We start from the raw sequence: 24420 nt of genomic DNA, 5'->3' as shown, positions 1-24420 counted from the left end.
TGTAGTAAGTGGAAATAGGAGATGTAAAATATACCTCTTTCTATTATAATATACCTACCACACTTCTCTTTATTAGGCTAACAAATCTGCTCTGTCTCTTGGCTCTCTTGCTTCTTTGTCATCTCAGATAGAAAAAGATATTTTCTATCTTTGAGAATTAATTTTTCTGCTTCTCTGACAAAGTTTGTCTACCTTATTTCAACGTTAGTGTTAAGACCATATCTCTTCTGGGAGCCTTTCTAGGGCATGTCCACTCAGTTCTCCTTCCCTTGATGTAAGGTCTCTGGGTAAGAATAATTGATAAAAATAATTGTATGCATAGTTGAAACAATTGAAGTAATCGTAGGCGATTACACACAGAGGCATGAAATCTCTAAAAGTATGCTTTTGATAGGCAGTATGTCTTTGATAAAATAAATAACAATGAAAACAATGTAAGTTTTGTTCCTAGGATTGGAGAATAAATAAAAATCACTAAATTACTTAACCTGACATTCATGGTTCCCTGGGATTTGATGTCAACCGTTTACAGGCTTCTTTAATTGCTTCCTTTACCCGCATTATAGCTAAAGTTTACATTGTGTGTTTTCTCAACTTTTGAAGACCATTTTTACTTACTTTTATCTTTCAAGGAGCAGCTCCAAAAATTCTTATAGCCTCCCTAGTACCTCTCCCATTAGTCAAAATTCCTCAAAATTATGGGTAGCAAATTCAAATTACAACTGTGGTGCTTTCCATATTCTGGGATAGACTTTTTCTTAGCGTTATAAATTATTTTAATTTAAATCACATAGGTTTTCAATATCTTTCAGTGACTTTTTACTTTATCTATTGAAGATGATTTTCCTTGAAGAAAAAAGGAGCAAAATAAGGATCTTTTTGTTTGTTTTATTTTAAGCCTATAGTGTAAGCTTACAAACTTCAACTTCTACATAAACAGCAACCATGAATTCCTATAGCAGTAGTTTTCTTAAAACAGGTCCTGTTTTTTATTTCTGCAAGATAAAATTGTAGTAAGGCAAAGAAAGACTATGCCAAATACTTACTTTTGCAGAGTTTTATTACCAACTCTGTGGATAATTAGGTCTGGTAGGTTTGTTGCCCTTTCCTGTATTTCACCTTTTGTCAATTAAAAAACTCAAACATTTCTTTTATACAGCACATGTTTATTGAATGAGATTTCGTTAGGCAAGAGAAATAATGTACAAAAACATTTAACAATTTCTTTCATTTTTTGAGTGTACATTAATTCCATAGTCTACCTGAAGCATTCATCTGCCCCCAAGAGATTAAGATGATAGTTGTCCACTTTGTGTTTTTGAATTGTCATTTGATTTTTATGTTGTTGGTGGATGGGAACATTGTCAGGGATGTGGTGTATGTTAGTCGTATATAGAAGTATAGGTTGAGCAGGGCGGTGATGGCTATTAGGGTTGGGAGGATAATGCTGTCGTTTTTTGTCAGTTCTTGATGATTATTCATTTGGGTAGAAATCCTGTTAGTGGGGGGAGGCCTCCTAGTGATAGTATAATTGCTAGGATGGATGCTGTTAATATGGGTATTTTGTTTCATAGGTGCGATAGGGATAGTGTGGTGGTTGATGAATTGGTCATGAATAATATGAAGGTTGTGGTTGTCATTAGGATATATAGGATTAGGTTGAGCAGTGCTATGGTGGGGTTGTAGGCAGGAATGAAAAGAGAAGTGTTCATTGCCAGCTTTTGACAGTCAAAAAGGATTTTACAGCTTGGTAATTGGCTGGAATTCAAACATTTTTGAGAGAGCGTTTCTAAATACTTTTTGCCTCATCCTTTAGGATCACATATGTTTGGGCGCTGGATTCAGTAGTGGGCTGTCTGCCAAGGGGTCTGTTCTGTCATGGGCATAAGAGGCACATAGGGAGGAAAATATATACTAGTAGCTAGCTCAATGTGCAGCTGGGGCACCCAGAGGAGCAAAGCTAGTGAGCACTGCAGGAGCCTAATCAAGACCAGAAGGATGAGGTTATGAGATCTACCAGCAGCTAGGAGGACCAGCATGCCAAGTAGCACTCCATGAACTGGGGACTGTCACCCCAGGCGGCCAGAGTATACCCCCCACACCTTTTTTGTCTCTCGATCACGTAGACCTTGCCTATACCCTGAAGCCATTGTAATATTATTACCTGGAGATGGGGACAGACACGTGAAACTACACAATTTTGCCTAAAAAGTCATAGCATTACTAAAGGGGGATATTTGAGCATCACATCAGATGGAGTTTATCAAAGTGGACCTTTAGTGTGTTTGTTTTTCTATTGTGTTTGTTTTATTCTTGGTATACCCTGCTGTGAGGAATAGTGAGGAAAAAAAGATTATTTAGAGCGAGATTAAGGAGTTGGATTTTTTCTCCATTGAAGAGAAGTATGGACAATTTTGTGATGGTCACACTTACTGTATACCAGGTCTTCTGCTAAATTCAGACTACAGAAGGAAAGAGGCCTCATGATTGCCCTCATGGAGCTTACAGGCTAGTGATTTAGGAGGGCAATAAACAGTTATGTTGGCCAATCATGATGAATTTGATGAGACAGGTAATGATGTGGGTGAGGAATGGAGTCAGGAAAACTATTCTGAAAGGCAAGAGTTTAGCTGATACCTGAAGAATGAGTAGGTACCAGGTAGAATAATGGGATTTGCACACCAGGGCGTAAGAACAGCATGTGCTAAGATGCCCAACCTTCTGTTAAAGACCTGGAGGAGTGAGATGTGATTAGAGAAGTGAATGGGTGTTAAATCAGGGCAGGCCATGGAGGTCACGGGAAGGATTTTGGATTTCAGTCCCAGTGCAATGGGAGGGTTTTGTGCAAATGACTGAAGAGAGGAGATGGTTAACATTTCAAGAAGATGAGCGGTGGGTGGATTGAGGGTTGGAGCTAGGGAAGGAATGAGTGTCAAATTATTTGGGAGACTTTGTCAGTAATTTAGGATAACAGTTGCTTGGACCAAGATGATGAAAGTGGGGAAGGAGAGTAGCAGACACGTTCAGGAAATTCTTTATTTGGCTCTGTTCTTGAACTCTAATTGCTGTTTTACCTTCTCTGGTAACTTTGCTTTCTCCCCACAGCGGTGCCCTACACATGGCTCTGCTCTCTCTCTTTTTTTCTGGGGCACAATAGAGCCGGAAAGGCAAGGATTACTGTAATTTTAAGGAAACTGCCTAGCATTGACTCTTAGGCATCACGGTTCTTAGAGGCCTTTGGTTATTTGGTCATGAAGCCTCCTTTGCTGGTGCCCTTCCCCGGAGGCCCCACTCAGCTGCCATTTCCAGGAGGCTCTTCTCTGTCTTAACAGCTCCCATCCCAGCTGAGGCTCCAATGGCTACCTCTGAAGAATACAAAAAATGACCCATTACTGATCTTCCTTAAAGTAAATATCTGTGCCCCAAGATGAATGTCAGAGATGGCCTAAAACACAGAAACAATCTGTTGCAGGAATTAAAAAGCATTACCCCACTAATGTTCCTTCAAGTGGGAGCAGATATTACTGATCTAGCAGAATCGTTAGGATGAAAGGTTATGTGAGTGAGAGCAGCTTGAGGAGGATGAAAGGAAAGAGGTGCTGTGCTTTGGCCATGCTCACAAGTGACCTCATAAGGGAAGAGCAGGTGTTTCTTGCAGGGTTGAGTGCACTGGGTAGAGACACCTTGTAAATGCAAGAACCCCAGAAATATCCACACAGATTTAATCTTAAACTGGAATGAGAAAATGTGTCCGTGCTAGTCCGTGCTAGTTCATTCCTCCTATTAAGGACCCCTGACCAATTTACCCATCAAGACAGGGCACGGGGAAGGATACACAGTTCATTTGATTCTGATGCTGACAAGACAATGTTCTCTGCTGAGAAGCTACTGAACTATTTATGATGCCCAGAAAACATCGTGCTTTTTAAATTACTTTCTGACTTTGCTTATCTACCTTTCTTGTCTAAAATGCTCTTCCTATGTATAAGAGACACCAGGTCAGCTCAGTTCAAGTACTGCCTACTCTTTCCTGACTCTCCATTTTCCATCTTATGGGCTTCACTCCATATTGAGCCATTTCTCCTGTATTCTGAGTGCATCTTCTAAATATTCCCAGTATAGAACTTTTCACTTTATACTGAATTCCTGTTTTGTATTCTGCTAAATTATAAACTCTCCAAAGGTACGTTTTCCATTTTTGAATCCCCAGCCTTTCACATAGTGCTTGACACTTTTTTGAGCACTCAAACATTACGAATGAATAAAGGAAATAAATGTGCAGTTATAACGGAATTCCTACAGTGGGTTTGACCATGACGGGTTAAGTTCATATGTAAGGTTTTTATTAACAAGGCCCCAGATAACCTGGTTTCCTCTCTCTGCTTCCTCTTGCCCCTTTTCTTTCCAATCTTCTTTACTATTACTCTCCTTTTGGCTCATTCTGCTTAGCCACAGTCTTCTTTGCTGCTCCTCAAGCATGCCAGACATGCTCCTGCCTCAGCGCCTTTGCAGTGGCAGTTTTCTGCCCTGAATGTGCTTTCCTCACACATCCTAATAGTTTTCCTCACCTCCTTCCAGTCTCTGGCCATACGAGGTGACAATTAAGTTCGCAAACTCATTCTAGAAAAAGTGCTGAATATCAATCACTACAGTCACCTTCGAAGTACTCCCCTTGGGAAGCTATGCACCGACACCAGCACCTAGTCCACCCTTCAAAGCAATTTTGGAACTCTTTCTGGAATGGCCATCAGAGCTGTCATCGTATTACCCTTGATGTCCTGAATGTCATCAAAATGTCTTCCTTTCAATATTTCCTTTATCTTTGGGTAAAGAAAGAAGTCATGGGGGCCAGACCAGGTGAGTAAGGAGGGTGTTCCAACACAGTTATTTGTTTACTGGCTAAAAATTCCCTCACAGACAGTGCTGTGTGAGCTGGTGCATTGTCGTGATGCAAGAGCCATGAATTGTTGGCGAAAAGTTCAGGTCATCTAACTTTTTCATGCAGCCTTTTCAGTGCTTCCACATAGTAAACTTGGCTAACTGTTTGTCCAGTTGGTACAAATTCATAATGGATAATCCCTCTGATCTCTAAAAAAGGTTAGCAACATCGTTGCAACAAAGTTCGCGACCTTAATTATCAGACCGCGTGTGTCCCCTTCTCAGTGATTGCAATCCTTTCCGCCTCTCTCTGCTACTGATCCCTTACACTGTTGTATGTTCTTCTTTTTTTTGGTAGTGCTAGTTGCCTTTTAACATATGAATATACCTCTCTCTGTTGTTTATTGTCTTTCTCTTCTTGCTAGAATGTAAACATTTATGAAATCTGTGATCATTGCATGCTTTCTTCACTCCTATGTTTCACTGATGTATCCCTAATAGTATAGAACAGAACAGCGTTTAGAGCTTTGGAGACACTCAGTGAATATTTGTTGAATAATGAATACGCTAATATTCAAATATGTTTGTAAGGAAATTTCTTATTAAGCCATGATCTTATATTAATAATGTCTTAGTCCATTTGGGCTGCTATAACAAAATGCCATAGACTGAATGGCTTATAAGCAACAGAACTTTATTTCTCACAGTTCTGGAGCCTGGGAAGGTTAAGATCACGGTGCTGGCAGATTCAATGTTTGGTGAGGGCTCACTTCCAAGGTGACACCTTTTTACTATGTCCTCACATTTTTACTTGTGAGAATCCACGAGTGCCTCATGGAGAGCTGTAAAATATAGCAAGGGGGATGTAGAAGAAAAGAAGTAGTGCTAAGAGCAGGAGTTCTAGCACTTGTCAAACAAATCTAGGCTCTTTTTCACAAGTTTGCTTAGTATCCTATCTAAAATACTTGCTCTCATCATCATATTCCTACTTTTTTAGTATTGATATGTGGACAGCACACCAATAGCAGCAGAAATTGAAAAACCCTATTTACCAGCTTGATGAACTTAGAGTACTTTAAAATTTTTATTCTAGAGAAATGAGGGCCTTAAGTAACATAAAAACAGAACTCAGTGTTTTTGAGCACACTCTGTTTAAATTATACAAAGTTGAGATGAAATATTTAATTTATAATATGTAGCACTACTTTATAAAATAAAAACATGATTAACAGCTATTTATTACGTTTATGTGTATGTCTGTATTGTTCCCCATTATACTGACACGGAGAATTAAAACTACCTCAATATATCAACATTTTCTCTTGTGTTTCAGTCCATTTTTTGGTCATTCTTTACCTTTACCAAAGATTTAGTATTTAACACTGAGGAGTCTTTCCTTGTCACATATAGTATTTCAAGCATATGACACAGAAAACCATATTAGAGGTATGAAATTGACTAGTATTCATATCTCAGCGAAATGGAGGGAAAATATCAAAATGTCTTTTAATAAGCTGCACCATGTGTTGATCTATGATGTTTTGACTTCCCAAGGAAAATTATACCTTTATCCTACATGTTTGAGAACTGTATTAATACTGTAGGTTTCAGATGCATGATACAATACATCTTCCTGGATTAACTTTGCTAATATGTCTTATTCAAGACTAAACAAAATCATGCCCCAGTTTTTCATCACCATTGCAGAGGTAAAGATTAATAGGATGATATTAAAGAAGAAAGCATTGTATCTTGGAGTGCTGAAAGTTCCTATTTATTTTCTCTTGTTAATAAAAAGAAGCACTTTGGAGAAATTTATCTTTATACCTCAGGTCATAAGCTGATGACATAAAAACAGGAAGAAACATTTTCCTCTGAGGTGCAGTGTTAAACATTTGGACAGGTACATTAAATATATTTTCTTTTCTCTCTTCTTAAATATGATTGTCGAGACCACATTTGCAAGGTGCATACAAAATCAGTTAGAAAATAAATTTAGGACCCCAATTTTCTCATTCTATGGAGAGCTACAGTTTGGGAGTTCTCTTCTTCATAGTCCGAATTTATACTCATGTTAGGTGGTGGCTGTTCTGATGTCTATAATCTACTTATAATACTTCTGTAAGTAGTGTGATGTAAATATGCATTAGTTAGCTTTAATCCCCACCAGAGGGCCAATCAGTTGCCCTAATCCAGTATTCACACTCCAGGGGGGGTCAACTAGCATTTAATTAGCAAGGCCACACTCCAGAGGCATTATTACAAGTGCCTCAGCTTTCTTCATCTCGAGGACCAAAGATTAGCTAATCAGCATGTTAGCAATAGGTTTTCATTGGCAGAAATAAGAGGTTGTCAATCAGCATAATGGATGATATGAATGAGCTATGGGGGGGAAGTAGTGGCTTAAAAATATTAGATGGGCTAAACATGGCTTAGAGGCATTCCTCGCCTTCCCTAAATGGGAAATAAAATTGTGGTGAGATTTTTGGCCCTTCGTCTTTAGGAATGGCACCTGAGGCTTACTGCTGAAATGGTCTGGTGTGTTGTCATTTGGAGGATTCTGATTGCCTGAAGCTGTTAACTGTCAGGCTAACCAGATTCTGCCTCTAGCATATGTTCATACATGTCCCCCTTTACCCAAGAGAAGTTTTTGTACAATGTATGGGTAAAGCACTTAAGAAGTCAGAGAGCTGGGAGTTCATTCAGATTTTAAGATCATTTTAGGGCCTGCTTACTAAAATGTGCGTATGTCTAGGGAAGTCTTTGCTTTCTTTATTATCTGGTTGTGAGTGTAAAAATGATGTCAAAGTCACCCATCTTTCATTTACAAATTTACCATTTACAAAATATACCATTAGCGTATTTATTCATTTAATGAATACTTCAACAAACAATTATTAAACATCTACTATGTACCAGACAGTGTACTTTTTGCTGGGGATATACAAATGGAAAAGATGAGGCTCTCATAAGGAATTTGTATTCAGTGGGAAATAAATACACAAACACGCGGATAACTAGGGCTAGGTGCACAGTGTTACCTGTGGAGCATTTAGAGGGCACTTTACCCCATTACAGGGAATCAGGGGCTTCTGGGGAAAGTGACAATTAAGCTGATCATACTGGACAGGTTGAATTTGGTTTGTTGAGGGAATGGGCATAAAACAGGTAGAAAAAAACACAAGCCAAGGATTGGAGATGAGAGACAGCATCGTGTGCACACTGCAAAATTTCAAGAGATGAGGCAGCAGAGATGGGTGGGGCCCTGGTCACAGAGGCCTGTGTGCTGCCTGTGTTAGGGAGTCTGCACTTTATCTTTGGACTCTGGAGCATCTGAAGAGTTTTAAGCTGTGGAATCACCTGTTAGATTTACATCTTAGTTAGGTACTTGACAGCTGTGTGAAGGGAGACTCACAGAAGGGCACTGATTTTAAAAGCTGTTGTAATGACCAAGGCAAAAAATTACAGTAGAGATTAATGGGAGGGGATGAATTTGAAAAGTATTTATGAGAAAACACTGTGATTTTGGGGCAGTGACAGAATGAGAAGACTTGTTCAGGATATATCACACATAGTAACTGAAATCATGAGATGGTGAAGATTGCCCAGATAGAAGTGTTGAGTAAGATGAGCAGAGGGTAAAAGAATAATTATCAATGACCCCTGCATTGAAGATGTGACAGAAGAGCAAGAGAAGAGGGAAAAGCCTCGTAGAGAGTCACTAGTTAAGGCCTTAACATTTCCCCTAGCTTGACTAAACTGTAGGGAAGTTTCTTCCTGACTGTAGGCTCATGACCTTCCTTTTCTTCCATTTACGACACTTGCAATTGTACATTGTTTCTTTTTGAGATGTAAACCTTCTCCTAGCTTCTTGCAGGTTTTACAACCAGGAAAGTCTTTCTCAAGGACCTGGGAGGCATCCCTTTGAAATGTAATTATCAAGAAAGATAATGCTCCTCTTTCCCAGTCTTTGTGGCAAGATAGGATCCTAACTTCCATAAACACCAATTAGCAAATATAGATGCCCTAATCATATTGACCAACCTCCCCCCTAAAGTCTTCCGGTTTTTTCCTTTGGTTCATAAAAAGCATATACAACTCTTTCTGCCTTTTGTTTCAGTGGAGTTAAATTCATTCAGCCTCTCTTCCCTTTTGCAATAACCCTGAATAAGTTCTTCCTTACCTGTTTAACTCCATTTAGTGCAATTCTTCTTTGAGACGAGAACAACAACGAAAAACAACCAGGATGTTCACAGAGACATAGTGGAGTGAAGACTGATGAAATGATCAGTACTGTCAAAACTGCAGAGAAAATCCAGAAGGAGACAGCCTGAGAAATGTTAATAGATTTGATAATTAAGAGTTCCTGGGTGTCAGACACCAAAGGGGTAAGACCAAGACATTCATATCCTGAAAAGCTGCAAAGCTGGTAACTTCTAAACTTTATAAGCAAATGTCATGTTGGGTAACACTGATCTTTTACCACCTGATGTCTCAAATTAGAAAGTTTATCTAAAAATCGTAACTTGAATACCTTGTAATTTGTCTCTTAAGAAAAAAAGACTTGTGTAAGTCTCTGTATCAATGATAATAAATATGTTGCTTAATGATAAAAAGAAAAAATGAGTTCCTGGGTGATTAGGGAATGGGTTAACTGCAAGGCACCTAGGGAGCATGGCTAAATTTTATTGAGTGAATGGGAGGTAAGGAAGTGGAAACAATGCAGATTTTTGAAAAGGTTGCCTATGACGTGGGAAAAATTATCTGGGCAGTAACTAGAGATGGATATAAAGCTCGAGGAAGCGTTTCTTTTCTCTCTCTCTCTCTCTTTTTTGTTTGTTTGTTTATTTGTTGTTGTTTTCCTGACAAAAACTTGAGTTTGTTTTCAGGGTAGGGGAAAGACATAGAGAAGAAAAGAAGTTGCATGTAAAGGAGTCTGAATGATGATAAATGGAGCAAAATACTGAAGGAGGAGAAGAAAGGGACACGATTTATGTAGGGAATTAGGCCTTGAGCAGGAAGAGGACTATTTAATCCTCTGAGAAAAGAATAAAAGAAGCAAGAATGGCTATGAGTATAAATAAGGAGGTTTCCAGTTAAAACTGATCCTGTATGGTACCCTTAATTTTCTTGACTAAACAAGAAGGTTGACAGATGTGAGAAAGGATGTGGCCTTAGAAGTTAATGTTTTCTTAGGTGGGGTATTTTTCAGTGATCACAAGATCCTTGGTGGAGCCTTGAGAGAAAGTAACTGAGATGAACCGAAATGAGAATCTTGGTAGCAAAGGCAGCTCAGAAATTGGTGGAGCTGGGATTTGAACCCATGTGTGCAATTTTGCTCCAAAGCTTGGTCTCTTTCCGCTTTTCCATTTTGCCTTTACAAGTGGCAATGGGAGACTCTACCATCAGCACTCTGGAATTTCTGGAGGTTGAGCACAGCCATGGAGACTATTCTTTGTAAAGGTTGACAACATTAAAGGAGGTTACTTATAACAGAAAAGGGATTCTGGAAAGTCTGGGGAAGACACGGTGGAGTTCCAACAGTGAAACATTGATTATAAACTAGGTGTCTTCCAGCAAGGCATTGATTATATGACCTATGGTATAATCTTCATGTTAGAAAATTCTGCAGTCATGGAAATATAGGGTATTTAATGACACAGAAATGTTCAAGATGTATTCACTAAAAAAGTGGATCACAAAACAAAATACTATGGCACCATTTTATAACAAAGAAATGTACATACATAAATCTGGTTGTGCATATAGCACCATAACAACGACAGAAGAATAAAACTCAGTCAATAAAGGGCAGGAATGGGGAATTATTGTAAAGAATGAATGAGCAGTTTTGCATATTCAGGGACTGAATTATTGCCATATCTCCTGGGAACCAGCGCTAAGGATCCACTACGAATGGATGTCCTGCCTGCCTCTCAAGGACCCTATGGTTTTTCTTATTGCTGGTTTCTGTGCTATGTCCTCCACGACCCCTCTTTACCTACTTATAGAATACGTAAATATTAGTGACAAATACCATTATCAGCATCAGCCTCCCTAAGTCTCACATTTTTGAGACAGTGTATGAAGAGAATGAAACTGGTCTTTGGACAGTCAAGAACTGGTTAGTCAGCTGTGACCAGGAACATGGGGTCAGGTGTTAAAGCGAGGCCCCTGATCCTTCCCCGTGGCCTGGGATATGGGCAGGGGAAGTTTCTGGAGGACATGATTCTGGATGAGGCAGGCGGTGAATGTCTCATATGTGTAATCTGTGTGTATTTAGATGTTGGTATTCCTATAGATGACTTTTATTCTTTCTACTTTTAAAATATTTTCTGTAATAAATACATATTTTTTTCATAATAAACTTGTATCAAAAGAAAAATAGGGGAAGGGTCTAGGAGAAAGTACAGAGCAGTAAGGAAGTGGGGGTGTAGCTAGATTAGACGTAATTGGCTTGAAGTATGTTTGATAACATTTGTTTGTGAATAATAGACTGAGGACCCCAGGTGATGTCTGACTGACTCTCAGGGGCCTGATGAGGCTGTGCTGAGATTTCTGAAAGGTGACAGGGGCTCTACTTAGGGTGAGGTTTGCAGGACTTTGAAGGAGGGCCCTCTTCTTATATTTTACTGGTAAAGATGGTTTTACAAAGATTGCTAAAGTACCGAAACTCATAATACAAAGCCTTACCCATGTACTCATTTTCATTCTTGTTTTAAAGCATTTTATTTTATATCATTGAAATCACATGTTTTTAAAATGAAATAGATGCTACTGCAAAAATAAGACAATAGAGTTGAAGATCTGAGCATTTTTCACCAGGATCCCTGATGACACACCATTTGGGGGCATAGATGTTTCCATTAGAGTCACGTCCTTTTGTCCACTCATTTCTGCTGTGGTGATTACACAGAATCAGCTGTGATGTGCCTGCGTGGGAAACATCACACAGAAAAGAAACGTTTGTAAGGGGTAAAGTGGGAACTGTCTTAATCAAGTGAGCAGAATAACCGTGGGACTGTACCTCAGTAAGAATTTGAGAAGGAATGCTGGAGGCCTGGTGTGACTGGGAGGCAAATACTGTTTACCATGTCACAAAGCATTTTTAAACCAAGATTTTTGAAGTTTGTATTTTGTCTTTTGTGCACTGCCATTTAAAGGAAGAATGAAAAGTTATTCTCTCATCTCAAAGAATCAGCGCAAAGATCAAATGCTAGGTCATATTTTTGGGTGGGCAGTGTTGGTCATTTGTGTAGGATATCCCTCTCCTTTGTGATGAATACTCGTATGGAGTTCCTATCCAACATAATTTTATAGAATCATCTGGGCGGGCAGATCCCTCTCTGAATTGTGTCCCATTTCTTGGATTTTTACTTCTTCCACTTAGGTCTGTCAATCTGCTGCTTCAATATTAATTCACCATCAAGAAACATTTATTAAACAGTTTTTAAGTATATAGTTTGTACCTGGTACTCAGGATGGAAAGATGCGTCTTTGGCTTCTTGGGCATATGAACATAGCGTGGGTATATATGATAAAGATACTCACAATACTATGTGGAATTGCTAGGTAAAGATACATTCTAAGTGCTATGGGAACACAGAGGAGGGAGCAACTGATTTATTCTGGAAAAAGAAAGGAATTGTTGAAGAATCTTCTGTGTTGGCTCTTAAATAAGTTGATCATATTTCCTGATTTTCCTTGATAGTCTCTTGATGCTTGTTGTCCCAGCATAATTATTGATAGTTCCCTCCTTCACCATCAAAAGTATCCTGGTGTGCACCTGACATCCATTAGGTCATGCTACACTTAAATGATGAAACTAATGTTTGCATCCAGGTTACTTAAACATATGTATACACTAGTAATCAGCAGTTTGACTTATATCCTACAGGGTTTGGGAATTCTGGGTTTCAGCAAGAAATATTTCAGAAAGATGGCTCAGATAGCGGTGTAGAGAGTGAACTAGAGAATTCTTGCAGAAAATAGTTTGGGTGCTTACTGCAATTGTCCATAAGTCGGCAAAGGTGGTCCTGAATTCAGCAGTGATCCTGGGGATAGAAAATAGGAAATCAAAAGAATAACAAATGAGATAAATACTTCCTTGTTAGTTATACGATCACATTAATATATGTAGTTTATTGTGGTTTAGAATGAATACTTTTGCTTTTCTAAATTATAATTGATATTATATACAACTATCACTTTGAATTCCTGTAGTTGTTTGAGACAGCTGTTTGAGTGTGGTTAGCTGACAATAAGCTTTGCAGGTTCCTTTTGTGGAAGACCAGCTTCAACTCAATACAACATTTTTCTTTTTTAACATACTTTGGAGCTTTATGATTTTTTTAAACTCTCAGGACAAGCCAATGGTTTATTAAGGAATGTTTAAAAAAATTCAAAAATATTTAATCTGTGTCTTAAAATTTCAAGATTTATCAATTTATTCTTTTTCCTTCCCACATATTTGTATGTAAAAGTCTCACCATTTACCACTCTTAATCATCTCCATTGGCAGTGAGTAGGCAGCTGTTTAACACATTTATGGGAGTTATAAATCCAGCTGTTTCCATTTTCCTTTACGCAAGTTCCTATAGTAACCAGTGACATTCAGTGCTGACATAATGATTCAGGTTGTGCTAAAACTGCCTTTGCTTTTATACAGATGAGTTTCAATTGCTTAGTACTTCTAATTTCCTACCTTTTACATCTTTTCATTCCACATCCATCCTGTTCCAATCTATCCCCCAACACGTTTCTTAGTTTGAAAATGTAGCAATCACAGTTTTTCTCAGCGTAATCACCTATTTCAGGTATAGTGTCAAAATTCAGCAAGCAGAGGAGTGCAGGTGAAGTTGTAGAAATTCTCGTAACCTGAGTGATACCTTAGGGTTTTAACATATCTTTTTAATTTGAACTACAGAAAATTTAATTGAGCTCTGTTGTAAGCTAGATGATATGTCTCATTTGAAAATTTCCTTATTTATTTTGGAATGTGATTTGACCTTGTACGGATCATCTTTCACTATTTCATAATATTATGTTACTGCAAAAGTAATTGTGGCTTCTGCAATTTTTAACCTTTTAAATCGCAGTTGATTTTGCACCAACCGAACAATAGTGAAATACCTTTTCCATTTGCAGAATTTAAGGGGCAAGAATGTGATACAACTGTTATGTATATCAGTACAAAAATCACTAGCCTATATGGTCTTTCACTTTTACTGTCTTCTTTCAAGAATTTCAGCCTATCCTTCCTAACTTACTTTGTGGGGTAATGCTCAATAAAGTGACAGAATCTTTTTCTCTTAATCTAGTGAAATAGGTTGAGTCAGACAGACATGGGTTGAATGTGGACTCTGCCACTTACTACTTGTGTGAATAGAGCAAGTGACAACCTTATATTACTCTAAAGGAGATAAAACTAAACCAGGGCCCATAAAGCCTGGCTTTTATGACCTGGCTTTTGCTGGCCTCTCAGACCTCATCTGGTGGCACCCCCACTCCCTGGGGCTCCCTTGCTTACTTACTCCATAAGCCTTCACTGAAGCTTACTGCCTGTTTCTTGAACACACTATCCTTGTTTTGCAGTCTTAGGTTTTTAGCCTCCTTGTCTGAAATGTTCCTCTCCTCGTCCTGCAAGCTAGGCTCTTTCTCATCACTCACTCTTATCACAAATGTCTTTTCCAAAATAACCCCCTTCCCCCAGCTTTACCAGCCACTTTGATTAATATAAGCTTGTTATTTTTTCTTTATAATGTCTATCACTAGCCCAAAATTATCTTATTTACTTGTTTATTGTTTGCCTTTTCCCATAAAATTCCCGTGAAGGAAATGACCTTGACTGCTTTCTTCACAGTTGTATCTCTAGTGCTCAAAACAATGCCTAACAAATGGTAGGGGTTCATTGATTTACTCAATGAATGAATGAATAAATAAATACCTATTTTTATTGGGGTATTATAAGTGTAGCACTTGACGCAGGGTAGATGCTTAACTGATGGCATTTATTCATATTAACTATACAAGCATTTGCTCTTGTAAGTTGTCAAGTAGTTATTCCAGTGCAGAAATTAACTGTTGTTTAGAAATAAATGATCTTTGTAAATAAACCCTCCACACGTTAGCTTCCTTGGAGTAAGCCATCTGTTTCTTTTTGGAATCCTCACTGATATATCCTCTTTGTTCATCAGACAAAAGATTGCTTATTATTTTTAACATTCAGCATTGTTTTTTTCTGGTATAACTTTTCAGGAGCCCCTCTCTCCACATCCAGGTAGGAATAACTACTCTTTCCTTTGGTGTTTCCATTTCTCTTATATATATTCACCACAACACTCACAAAACTTTATTACACCTTGGTGCTAACTTAGCAACAATTTTTACTAGACCATGTCTCCTTGAGGAGAGGGCTGGTGTCTCGTCTTGGTATTTATAATATCCAATACAATGCTGACTTCTTAGTGGCCACTCAATCATTAATGGTTGAATGAATGCCTCTGAAAATATCAAGTACCATATGTATTCCAGGAGTTTTTATATTTATCATGATTGTCCAAACCTCAAATCCAGGCTTACAGTGCTGATGTTAGGAATTTTAATGGTTTAGCATTTGTTCTGATCAGGTGATAGTTGACATGACTCCATGCTATGGAATACCTAAGGAAAGCAAAGGAAATAGACCAGGTTAACTATGTGGCTTCAAACTGTGGGATTAATACTCAGTGGACCACTAACCACAAGGAGGAGGGTGAGTAGAGAAACAACGCAGCAAAGAGTTTGAGTAGATAATATTAAAAAATTCCATCTCAAGTGAATTTTACTAAATAACTACATCCAGTTCTTTTAAAATAGTGAACACACTATGATTAACAAAATTTTGTGTTAAAGTATTGGTCTTTCTAGTTCAAAGTTAGGTTCCAGTGCTGTACAGAAAGTAAGGTGTAGGCTTTGTCTTCTTCCTGAAATTGATTCCTCCTTTTCTTTTCTTTTTTGTTTCATTATTTTTACAAGTGAAACATCAAAAGGCAAACAACCATGTGTTTTATATGGTTATATGTTAAGGGTGATTACAAATTATGTTCCAGTTATATATTTAGTACTGTTACATATTTTATACAGAATTATATCTTTACTATACATACGCAAGCTAGCAACAATTTAAATATACTCCAGATGTGTAATTAATAACTTAGTGGTCCTAAGATTAGCATTAGCAGGAATATATTGTTCTTCCTTGCTTTTGTAATGATATTAAAAGAGTAAATTAAAATTCATGTATATGGCAGAAGAAGAAGAAGAAGAAGAAGAAAGCAGTTCTATTACTTGTTTAAATGTCTCTTAAGACAAATTTACATAGCATATAACCCCACTTAGTCATACCGAGTCTAACATACAAAGTCTTGTTACTAGCTTCAAATCTTTCAGACCCAGTGCATACTAATTTGTATAAATTATTTTATTCTTTCTTCAATGAAGACCACGCTGAAGTCTAGTAAGCATGTAATAACTTTTTTAGATACTTGGTGAAAGCTTTTTATAAAGTAGTTAATATTTTATAGAACTCTGAATGTCAGACCTGTGTCTTTGAGACCTCAAAAGGCTAATATGTGAGAATAAAGCTGGCCTTAGGCATGGGAAAGTAGGAAGTCATCTATGGGTTGTTTTGAGGAAAAGAAATAGAAGGCTACGTGCCAACATATATCTTCTCCATTAACTTAAGCTGATATCCAAAATTTCTCATTAACATCACTTATTTTGAATTAAAATAACCCCCCTAATAAACTCTTAATTTAAAAATTAAAATAGAATTTACATACCATAAAATTCATCATTTCAGTGTATTATTCAGTGGTTTGTAGTGTATTTACAAGCTCGTACAACTGTCAGCGTTACCTAGAAAAGGTTTGAGACGAGTGCTATGGAGAATTCAGTTATGTGGGAGAGTCAACAAAAGATAAATTAAAAGGGTTAGATTAATTGCTAAATGTTACAGATGCTTACATTAGGTATTGTGTGGTTTCATCACTTTCAATAGTAGCATTCACATCTCTGGGGTAATAGTACATGGTGGGGCAGGGAGTGGGAGCAGAAGAAAAATATTTCGAATTTATAAGATGAGTCCTCATTCAGTGTATTGTCTTTGTTGTGCATGTGTGTAGCATTTACATTGAAAAACATGTTAGAAAAGAATGATTTATCAAAAACAGAGCACTTTTAAAAAAATTTATTGGGGTGACAGTTGTTATTGAAATTACATAGATTTCAGGTGTACAATTCTGTATTACATCATCTATAAATCCCATTGTGTGTTCACCACCCAGAGTCAGTTCTCCTTCCATCACCATATATTTGACCCCCTTTACCCTCATCTCCCACCCCCCACCACCTTTACCCTCTGGTAACCACTAAACTATTGTCTGTGTCTATGAGTTTTTGTTTCTCATTTGTTTGTCTTGTTCTCTTGTTGTTTTTGGTTTATATACCACATATCAGTGAAATTATATGGTTCTCTGCTTTTTCTGCCTGACTTATTTTGCTTAGCATTATACTCTCAAGATCCATCCATGTTGTCACAAATGTTCCTATATCATCTTTTCTTACCGCCGAATAGTATTCCATTGTGTATATATATACAACAACTTCTTTATCCATTCATCTATCAAAGGACATTTTGGTTGTTTCCCTGTCTTGGCCATGGTAAACAAAGCTACAATGAACATTGGAGCACACGTGTCTTCATGGATAAATGTTTTCAGATTTTTTGCGTAGATACCCAGGAGAGGGATTGTTGGGTCATATGGCAATTCTATTCGTAATTTTTTGAGGAACCTCCACACTGCCTTCCATAACGGCTGCACCAGTCTGCATTTCCACCAACAGTGTATGAGGGTTCCTTTTTCTCCACAGCCTCTCCAACACTTGTTACTATTTGTCTTGTTGGTGACAGCCATTCTGACTGGGGTGAAGTGATATCTCATTGTGGTTTTTATTTGCATTTCTCTGATGACTAGTGATGTTGAACATTTTTTCCTATGTCTATTTGCCATTTGTGTGTCCTCTTCAGAGAAATATGTCTTCAGGTCCTCTGCCCATTTTTCAATTGGGTTGTTTGTTTTTTTGTTGTTGAGTTTCATGAGTTCCTTGTATATTTTGGATATTAGCCCCTTATCGGAGGCACTGTTTGCAAAAATCTTCTCCCATTCAGTTGGTTGCCTCTTTATTTTGTTGATGGTTTCTTTTGCTGTGCAGAAGCTTTTAAGTTTCATATAGTCCCATTCGTTTATTTTAACTTTTACTTCCATTGCCTTTGGAGTCAAATTCATAAAATGCTCTTTGAACCCAAGGTCCATAAGTTTAGTACCTATGTTTTCTTCTTTGCAGTTTATTGTGTCAGGTCTTATGCTTAAGTCTTTGATCCATTTTGAATTAATTTTGGTACATGGTGACACATAGCAGTCCAGTTTCATTCTTTTGCACGTGGCTATCCAATTCTCCCAGCACCATTTATTGAAGAGGCTGTCTTTCCTCCATTTTATGTTTTTAGCTTCTTTGTCAAAAATTATCTGTTCATATTTATGTGGTTTTATTTCTGGGTTCTCAGTTCTATTCCATTGGTCTATGTGTCTGTTTTTCTGCTAATACCATGCTGTTTTGATTATTGTAGCCCTGGAGTACAAGCTGCAGCCAGGGAGTGTGATACCTCCAGTATTGTTCTTTTTTCTTAAGATTGCTTTAGCTATTCGGGGTCTTTTGTGGTTCCATACAAATCTGATGATTTTTTTGTTCTATTTCTTTAAAAAATGCCATTGGGATTTTGATGGGGATTGCGTTAAATCTGTATATTGCTTTGGGTAATATGGCCATTTTAACTATGTTGATTCTTCCAATCCATGAGCACAGAGTGTCTTTCCATTTCTTTGTGTTTTCTTCAATTTCTTTAAAAAATGTCTTATAGTTTTCAGCATATAGGTCCTTCACATCCTTGGTTTATTCCTAGGTATTTTATTCTTTTTGCTGCAATTGCAAAAGGAATTGTTTTTTGTATTTCTTTTTCTGAGATTTCATTGTTAGTATATAGGAATGCAATGGACTTTTGTACGTTGATTTTGTAGCCAGCAAATTTACTGTATTCGTTGATTGATTCTAATAGCTTTTTGGTGGTGTTTTTAGGGTTTTCTATATATAGCATCATGTCATCTGCAAAGAGTGATAATTTAACTTCTTCATTCCCAATTTGGATGCCTTTTATTTCTTTCTCTTGCCTGATTGGTCTGGTGAGGACTTCCAACACTATGTTGAAAATCAGAGGTGATAGGGGACAGCCCTGTCGTGTTCCTGAACGTAGAGCAAAGGGCTTCAGTTTTTTACCATTAATTATGAGATTAGCTGAGGTCTTGTCATATATGGCGTTAATTATGTTAAGGTATTTGTCTTCTATACCTATTGTATTAAGTATTTTAATTGTAAATGGATGTTGTATCTTGTCAAATGCTTTTTCTGCATCAATTGATATAATCATATAATTTTTGTCTTTTATTTTGTTTATCTGATGTATCACATTGATGGATTTGTGGATGTTGAACCATCCTTGTGCCCCTGGGATGAACCCCACTTGGTCGTGATGAATGGTCTTTTTAATGCATTGTGTATTCCATTTGCTAGAATTTTGTTTAGGATTTTTGCATCTGTATTCATCAGAGATATTGCTCTGTAGTTTTCTTTTTTTCTGTTGTCCTTACCAGGTTTTGGTATCAGGGTAATGTTGGCTTCATAAAATGAGTTAGGGAGTACTGTCTCTTCTCCAATTTTTTTGGAAGAGTTTGAGCAGGATCGGTATTAGATCCTCTTTGAATGTTTGGTAGAATTCACTAGTGAAGCCATCTTGTCCCGGACTTTTGCTTTTGTGAAGGTTTTGGATGACTGATTCAATTTTGTTACCGGTGATCGGTCTGTTTAGATTTTCCAGGTCTTCATGGTTCAGCCTTGGAAGGCTATATATTTCTAAGAACTTGTCCATTTCTTCTAGGTTATTGAATTTTGTGGCATATAGTTCTTCATAGTATTCTTGGATGATCCTTTGTATTTCTGTGGTGTCCGTGATAACGTCCCCTTTTTCATTTCTGATTTTGTTAATTAATGTCTTCTCTCTTTTTATCTTAGTGAGTCTAGCCAAGGATTTGTCAATTTTGTTAATCTTTTCCAAAAACCAGCTCTATGTCACATTAATTTTTTCTATTGTCTTTTTGTTCTCTATTTCATTTAGTTCTGCTCTGATTTTTGTTATTTCCTTTCTTCTGCTGACCTTGGGTTTCACTTGTTCTTCTTTTTCTAGTTCTTTAAGGTGTAACATGAGGTTATTTATTTGGGATTTTTCTTGTTTCTTGAGATAGGCCTGTAATGATATAAATTTCCCTCTTAAAACTGCTTTCGCTGTATCCCAAAAATTTTGATAGGATGTATTTTTATTCTCATTTGTTTCTATGTATCTTTTGATCCCTCCTCTAATTTCTTCTTTGACCCAGTTGTTCTTTAAAGTACGTTGTTTAATCTCCATGTATTTGTGTTTTTTCCTGCTTTCTTTTTGCAGTTGATATCCAATTTCAAAGGCTGTGTGATCAGAGAATATGCTTGGTATGATTTCAATCTTCTTAAATTTGCTGAGGCTGATTTTATGTCCCAATATATAGTCTATCCTTGAGAATGTTCCATGTACACTAGAAAAGAATGTATAGTCTGATGTTTAGGATGAAGTGCTCTATATATGTCAATTATGTCCATTTCATCTAATGTGTCATTTAGGGCTGCTATTTCGTTATTTATTTTCTGTTTGGATGATCTATCCATAGCTGTCAATGATGTATTTAAGTCCCCTAGTATAATTGTGTTTTGGTCAATTTCTCCCTTTAGTTCTGTTAGTAGTTGCTTGATATATTTCGGTGCTCCCTGATTGGGGGCATACATATTGATGACTGTTATGTATTCGTGTTGTATAGTCCCCTTTACCATTGTGAAATGTCCATGTTTGTCTCTTGTTACCTTTTTCACCCTGAAGTCTGTTTCATCTGATATCATTATGGCTACACCTGATTTTCTCTGGGTACCATTTGCTTGGAGTGTCAATTTCCACCCTTTCACTTTGAGTCTATGTTAGTCCTTGTAGCTGAGATGTGTCTCTTGGAGACAGCATATGGTTGGGTTTATTTTTTGATCCAATCTGCTACTCTGTAACTTTTTATTGGTGAGTTCAGTCCATTTACATTTAGGGTGATTATTGATATGTGAGGATTTCCTGTCATTCTATCTTTAGTTTTCTGGTAAGGCTGTGTCTCTATTATTTCTTTGCCTTTTTATTTTTGTCTATTATTTCTGTGTGGTGGTATTCTGTGATGTTTCCCTCTGTTTCTTCTTTTATTACAGTATATATTTCAGTTCTGGATTTTTTTTATGTGATTATCCTTAAGTTTATGTAAAAGAAAGTTTGCTATTTAGAGTATTCCATTTTCTTCAGCATGCTTACTTTCTCCATTCCCATATTCCGGTTCAGGCCTTTACTGTCCCCCTTTTTATGTTTTGGTTGCCACACATTGTCCCTGTTGATGGTGGTCGAACAGTCTCCTTTAGTATTTCTTGTAATGCAGTTCATATATTAGAAAATTCCCTCAGCTTCTGTATGTCTGGAAAACGTCTTATTCCTCCTTCATATCTAAAGGATATCTTTGCTGGATATATTATTCTTGGCTCCTAATTTCTCTCTTTCAATAGTTTTGAATATTTGGTTCCACTCCCTCCTGGCTTGTAGAGTTTCTGCTGAAAAATCTGATGATAATCTAATGGGCTTTCCTTTGTAGGTTACCGTCTTCTCCCTAGTTGCCTTGAGGATTCTTTCTTTGTCGTTGATTTTATACAGCATCAATACAATGTGCCTTGGAGAAGGCCTGTTGGGATTGAGGTAATTAGGTATTCTATTTGCTTCTTGGATTCGAGGATCCAGTTCTGTCCACAAGTTTTGGGAAGTTCTCATCAAGAATTTGTTTGAATATATTCTCTGTTCCCTTCTCTCTTTCTTCTCCTTCTGGTATGCCCATTATTCTTATATTGCTCTTTCTGATGGAGTCAGAAAGTTCTTGTAGAGTTCTTTCATTTCTTTTAAGTCTCGACTCTCTTTCTTCTTCTATCTGTGTAATTTCCAGGTTTCTATCTTCGATGTCACTGATTTCTTTCCTCCATCTGGTCAACTCTACTACCTAAGCTGGTTATTTCATTCTTGATTTCTTCTATTGAGTTCTTAATCTCCAGAAATTCTATTTGGTTCTTTTTAAAATTTCAATCTCTTTCATAAAATGCTCATGTTGTTCTTTGATTGTGTTTTTGAGTTTATTAAACTGCCTTTCTGTGTTTTCTTGCATCTCATTGAGTTTTTTCAGAACTGCAATCTTGAATTCTGTGTCATTTAAGTCACATATTTCCATGTCTTTAAGTTCCTTTTCTGGAGTCTTTTCACTTCCTTTCTGAGCTGTCTTGTTGCCTTGGTTATTCACGCAATTATTGATTTATTATTTCTCTCCTAGACATCTACAGGAGTGGCTTCTGCAACAGGTTGATAGGAAGAGGTCTTTCTTTTGTTTTCCAGTACTTGTTGGTAGAATGTTTTATTTTCTCTCTGACAGCAGCCTTTTTTTCTCTCACACACGGTAGTGCTATATTTTCTCTGCACTATTCCAGCTTCTCACACAATGGGGGATTCCCAGGGAGATGGCTTCTCCTCTGTTAATAGTTCGCCTGGGTCACAGGGCCCAGTGTCCGTGTGGGTATGCAGAGAGCTTTTGAAATTCCAAAGCTCTTCCTGCACCAGATTCAGAGCCCTTATGTTTCAGCAGTTCTGTTTACTCCTGCAGGGATCCACCCAGATAGGTGGGGTCAGGGGCGGGGTGAGTTGTGAGAGGTGGCCCAGAGCAATGGCGGCGACCGCCAGCACAGCCAGTCCTGCTTCCACGGCTCCCTCTCCTCTGCCGGAACTAGTTGGGCTGCAAATCTGTGTCTGCGGTCCAGAGTTCTCAGAACAGCAAATATTCTGTTCTTTTGATCTGACACTGCTACTGCTCCCGCTTCCAGCAACCGGCCAGGTGAGGGCGGGGTGAGCTCTGGGAGGGTAGGGAGTAGGTGGCTAGTCTCAGTGCCTAAGGCTTCCGTTCTCTGCTCGGCAGTGAGGGCTTAAACCACCGTTTTCAGACTTCTTCCCTCAGTCTTTTCTCCGAGGTCTCTGCCGTGAGCGTTGGGTTCAGCCGTGTTATATGCTGCCCCCTCAGCCCTGTGGGCCATAAGCGGAGCCCCAGCAGTCCGAGTTCTTCCCTCTCCCTCATCTGCGGTAGTTCCAGGATGCAGCGAGCTCGGAGCACTGAGCCAGGTCTGCGTCCTGCGCCCACCCGCGGCTCTGTCTCCTCACTTCTCCCTTCCCTCCCCCCGACCGCTCACGTGATTCACCCACCTTTAGGTGAATTCAGTAGTGGGCCTCTTCGTCTTGCCTGTTTGCTGTACAGGGAGTCCTTTGTGGAGTTATTGTTGTTCAATTAGTTGTAAATTCCAGGGGAGCTTTACAAAGGCTCACCTCATGCTGCCATTTTGATGACCACACCTCGGAACCAGCACTTCTAATTGTAGTCACTGTTGCTTTTAGGTGACAGAGCTGCTTTAGACACTTTCCTTCTTGCAATCCTTAATATAATCTGTGTAGAAGACTGCTTTGTATATTGTCCAAAGTGAAAATGGACCTTGTCAGGCTGAGTCTCTCAAGTGCTAAGCACTTTCTCTACAGACAGGTGGCTTCCTCACTAAATGGAACAGAACAATTTCATCAATAAGAAGTCTGAAAGAACGGCATAATACTGACTTTCAGTCACAAGCATTAAAAATGAAATTCTCACCCTCCAATGACACTAGGTTATATTTTTTTGGTAGAACTTTAAGAATATTATTTTCCTATATATTTGAGAAATTAGTTACTTCTTAGTATCTGCCAAATTTCTGTAGGTTTTCTTTTCTAGTTATTTCCTGTCATGGAACTTGTTTTTTTAAAAATTGTAACAACAAATGGTCTGGGTCAATATATAATGGGAAAATTACTGATTGATTCCTTTAAGCCACTGAAAGTTTGGAATTTGGAAAAATGTAGTTGAAATTCTAATTTTTTTTTAATCAATGGATTTTATTATTTTATTTTTTTTTTTTTTTAAGGAGGGCACAGCTCACTGGCCCATGCAGGGATCAAACTGGCAACCTTGGTGTTACCAGCACCACACTCTAAGTAACTGAGCTAACCAGCCACCCCCTAATGGTTGTCTTTTTATGGCACAAATTAAAGTGAAGAATTTGGTATGGTTTGAATTAGATTAATTTATGACTCAGTGACTTGGGTTTGGTAAAAACTGGTAACTTAAGAGCACAGATGCTTTTTTTGTTTCACGTGTTGACAAACCAGTTAGAGATTTATCAAATTTCTATTTCATGATTGAAAGCTACTCTCTGAGTAATGAGCTACTA

The sequence above is a fragment of the Rhinolophus ferrumequinum genome, chromosome 6, assembly GCF_004115265.2.
Source record: "Rhinolophus ferrumequinum isolate MPI-CBG mRhiFer1 chromosome 6, mRhiFer1_v1.p, whole genome shotgun sequence".
NCBI classification, from domain to species: domain Eukaryota; kingdom Metazoa; phylum Chordata; class Mammalia; order Chiroptera; family Rhinolophidae; genus Rhinolophus; species Rhinolophus ferrumequinum.
The sequence above is the reverse complement of the archived record's forward strand: the minus strand, read 5'-3'. Positions refer to the sequence as shown.